This window comes from Hakea prostrata, chromosome 5, assembly GCF_041222555.1.
Source record: "Hakea prostrata isolate BN-2017 chromosome 5, UWA_Hpros_2, whole genome shotgun sequence".
NCBI lineage: Eukaryota > Viridiplantae > Streptophyta > Magnoliopsida > Proteales > Proteaceae > Hakea > Hakea prostrata.
This window is the reverse complement of record NC_142604.1, coordinates 27,500,639-27,505,712: the sequence shown is the minus strand read 5'-3', so window position 1 is coordinate 27,505,712 and position 5,074 is coordinate 27,500,639.

Below are 5,074 nucleotides of genomic sequence, written 5' to 3'. Positions count from 1 at the left end.
GATGCCTTTCTCGGCCTTTTGGCTAAGTTCAGTTTTATACTTTTCATCCGGTCTCTTGCCTTCAGTTTTCGACCGACGTACATGGCGTTGATTTATGCTGCGGTGAGGCCCACGTGGGGCTATTTAGATTTCTACTTCCAATTTCTTTTTGGGCCTCTTTGGTTACATGACTCTGGAGATTTCAAATATCTAGAGATGTATAGCTTTTTTTAAATTTCTGGATTTCACCCCTTACCTATAAATTTACAGATTCACGTTTTTAGTATAAAAAGGTGAATCTTTAGATTTCATGAATCTAGAGATTTTTACAATCAAACGGATATAGTTCTCAGATTCATGTAACCAAACAGACCCTTAATTAATCTAATATTTTCGTTGCATCGGGATACTCCCATTTGATTAAATGAGGCATTTGGAAAATTTACAATGCACAAGGCTTGGCATTTTGTGTGACAACGGGCAGCAATCATTACTTGGACTCGCTTGGTTTTGTTTGTGATGTGTCCAAAATCTGCTCAGCTCTTAGATCTCCTGAGAATGACCTGCAAAATAAAGCGTCAGACGTGACCCAATCACTGGGATCGGGAGTCCACCTCGGAAGGCTAAGTCAGTTGATGAACTTAATCACAAAGGCTCTGCTAGAACACAGAGCTAAGGAATGAATAATAAGAATACGATTCAGATAGTAAGCATCTGAGTGTTTTCGTTCGTCCTCTACCTTGTGGGTAGGTATGTCTTATATAGAGTGTACATTCGAATCTTATTTGTCGGATGTATTTGAGCCTTCTTCGGATAGTCGTTGGATCTTAACAGATAGATCCGTTGAGTGATAGACTTCTACTAGTTTGGACTAGTAGATGACTCCTAGGATAACCCGATCGTTATCTGATTGTTATCCGTATGATAGGGATGAGTGGCCGCCGCCGAATTCTGCTAGCCGTCATCAGGTTGATTAACCTATTCCAAAAGTATCAGATTAGGGTGTGCTTGTGGCTGAGTTAGTTTTCTTCCTCAGCAAGCTACCTCTTGGACCCGGCTCGCTCGAAAGCGAGTTGATTCCCTTCTTCCCGACCGGAGTCGAGGATCGAACCAAGAATGAACCAAGTTCGATCATAATTTCTCCACATCACGAGCCCCCCAGACCAAGCGTTCGGTCGATCTTAAGGGCTTGGTTTTTAATGCGGTTGTGTCGCTTTTTCCTCGAACATTGTGAGGGTGACGCCACGCGTCCTTTTGTAGCCAAAGCTATCGTGGCTCACGCAATCAAAACGACGGTTTCTGAACGCCTGTTTTGGATTCGTGAGTTCAAACTTTCGAACCGTCTTCAAATCTCAATCGTTGATGCCGAATTCATCTCGATCGTACACGTCCTCGAACACTCGTGCGGGTGCTTAAAAGTGGTTCGTTGTCTTCGTAGGTTTCATTCTTCTTGTCTAGAATTTTAAAACCTCGTCGTCTTCTTTGCGCCTTCACGATTCTCTCGTCCTCGAGCTTTCTGCCTCAGTGACTCAGTAATTTTACTGACTCTTTTGCAAAGTTTACTTTCATCTCCAGGTTTCTTTTTCTCTAGAAACCACCATCAGACCTTTCAGTAATGGAAGATAGTAGGGTTTCTTCTGAGACTTTCCCTGTGCCTAGCACCGGTAAAGGCGATAGTGGTGATGAGGCCTTTGTTTCTGTCCCCTCAGAGCAGTCAGATAGTGACAAGAAAACCCTAACTGCCCTCTGGCGGGACTTTGCAGAAGTTAGCCAACAGAGAAGGGTAGAAGAAAAAGCCGAGACTTCTTCCCGCCCTTCCTAAGTCTGGACCATCCATGACTCCTAAGGTGACTGCCGAGTCTTCTGGGCAGTCAAGACAGCCTACCAAATCCGTCAGTGGACCTGATTCTGTTGCTTCCTCCTATAACGAGGAAAACCTTCCTTTAGCCGTCCAGGGTTTTGACTTTCCTTCTTCGTACCACCTTAGGGCTCCCAATTCTGATGAGAGAGTCGATTCGACCCTTCCAGGCGAATTTTCCCTGTATATTGAAACACTAGAAAGCGGGGTTCGCTTTCCCTTCTTCAATCCTTTGTTTGCAGTCATTCTGAATCATTGGGACATTTGTCCCGGAATGTTTATTCCCAATAGCTGGCGTCTCATCGTCGACTTCTTGGGTTTATGCTTTGAACATGGCATCACACCTTCTCTTCCTCTTTTTGTACATTTTCATGTTCTCTCTATTTCCCATCCTCTTGGTTGGGTTGTGCTTTCAAAGCGCAACAAAGTTGAGCTTGACTAGACGGGCAACATTCTTGCCAAAGGAACCTGTCCTTCCAATCATAGAGGATGGCACAAACGGTACTTTTTCTGCCGAGCGCCTCAATCAAATCTTAACTTCCCGACCGTCTGGAAGTAGTACACTTCATATTTTGAGGGTAACCGGGTCCTTCCCTTATCAAAAGAAGACAGAGTGGCCGTCGGGAAGATCAAGTCAATTCCATGGTATCAAGAAATACATGGATATGAGATGGAATACAACTCCATCCTTCAGTACTGGGGGTTGGCTCAACGTGAGCTTTCTAACTGCCACGTTTTACTTTCTTGAAAATACTGCGAATTCTTTCTGTCACATCCCACCCTAAAATACACCCAAGGGGTACCCTATCTGGGTTACTCAGGAGTGATCCACAGCCCAACAGATCCAGTTTAGGAACGATCATATCCACTTAGCACAATAATATAATCAAAAGTAAGAACAAATCATTATATTTAACTAATTTAATAATAAAAGTCAAGAAATGATCTCAGAAGGATCACAAAGAACATCAGAGTGCGGAAATGATTCAAATAGGGTAAACAGTCAAGTATGAAAAGGAGGGAGGAAACCCATACTATAATAATAGCGGAAGGTAGATCGATTAAAATTAAGGTTTACAACCGGTTCCCAAAATGATAAGGGAACAAACTAAACTACGGTCTCGACAAATCAAATAAAAGGTTAAAAAGAAAATGGGACGATATCCCAATACTAGCACACAAGTGCAAAGGCCGAACTGCTCCAGATAAGTCTCAGTCTTGGACTGCTAGTCTTCACCAATGTAGTCACCAAAATCAGTAGTTTAAGAGTCATCAACTTAGTCTTCATAGTGTTGACCATCATAGTCAACAGTAGTGGTACCTGCAGAAAAGTCTAACAAAATATGTTGCAAAAAGGAGTGAGTTCAAAAGAACTCAGCAAGGAAAGTTATTCCATAATAACATAAATCATATGATGCACAGCATAGCATGATGCAATATGATATGAGACATATGATGCAAACATGAATCTAACTCTAAGTATGCTGGTCATCTAGGGTAGACATGCTTTAAGTCATAGCACCATACTTCTTTAGGTAGTCTCAGTCACTTATCACCAAGGGGAATTGGGTCCTGCATCCCTCTCGGACAAATCCAAGGTTGGGGGTTTCGGTCACCACTCTCTCACATCACCATTTGGTCTAAGTATTGGCGCATGTCAAGGTAAAGCCTAGCCCAATGCAAGTCATCTACTTAGTCATATCATGTCAGTTCCAGATACGTCCATTCCTCCCCTCTCGAGATCCTTTCCGGTATCCTTCACACTAGAGTCACGGATATTACCCACCGGACTCATCACCCCTATTGGTCATCCACAAATAGTAGACGGGAAGCTCTCACGTCCCCTCACGGATCATTTCACCAGTCTTGAGTGCCCGTGAGCCCAAGTCTAGCCATTTGCAACCCTACCAATAAATGGCCCCTTTAGGGTATCCGCAATGCGATTTATGTCCTCTCACGGGGTGGTTACCGGTCTTGAGAGCCCACAAATCCACACTACTACCATGGGTCGGTTCAGTCTCAATGCCCTTCCGATTCGGGTCTGATACGACTGGGACATCCTAGCCATACATCTAAACAAGTCCTATGTATGTCATCCAATGATCCAGGAAAGCGTCGATGGGCATCTTCGGAGAACATCCCATACTATTCCCTCCGATGTCCAAGGACAGAAGTACCAGTAGGGCACTCCCCAATCCCAAATCATACCTAAGCAATCACATGCTTATTTCCATCCATTACATATCAACAATACATTATCATATTGAAAACATGTCATAACATCTCATAAGACAGTGTATAAATAAATGACAAGAATAAGTAAACATGATAAACCAAGTAATTAAGCATGGTGCTACTGTCATAAGGTAACTACAGTAGTCATATGATGTCTAAAATCAACTAATAAGTTAAGTCTACTAAGTTACTAACAACAATGTAAAAGTCATACAGTCTATGTTATATGGCAATAACCGTCCTTACCTCAAATTGTGAAGAAGATGATCTGAAGTCACAAGAGAATGGTCCAATTATAGTCTTAAAGCCCTAAACAAACATACATGAAGGATTAGAGAAGAAATCAGAACAATCAGAGATCGAACAAATCAAAACTGGGCAAAAGTTGTTGACAACAACACTGTTGGTCGATACCTTGGGTCGATGGTATCGACCAATAATATCGACCCAAAGAGTCTCGGACAGCAAGTTGGATTTTTGGATCTTGGCTCAAAATTGGTCTTTCGGGTCTCGGATTGATACGAAACTTGGGGAGCAGCCTGAACACAATATAGAGACACTAATTATCAAAGAATTAACATCATCCAATGGTCAAATTAGAAATCCCCAAATTGGCATATTAAGTTCAAGAGTTGTTAATCATGGCATTGGCTATTTCTTAATGCAAGTTGGGGGAAAACATAGTGGATTAGGTAGGGAATAACTTAGGAGCAATATTGAAATCATATGCAAGGTATAGATTAGGTTAATCATAAGCTTCATCTCAGTTTTGGTAAATAAAGTAAGTTGGTAAGCAACAAATCATGGAAATGTATATTAATTGATCAAGAGGTAAGTGGAACATAGCAAGATGGTTGAAAACATTAATGTATGAGGTAAAGAAGACTCATGGCAAGGTGTTTGCAAGGTTGCAGCACCTTGGCCATGGTCCCAACATCAGAAATGAGAGTAAAGATGAGTGAGAAAGAGACTAGGAGAGAGAGTCATACCTTTTTGAAGAGA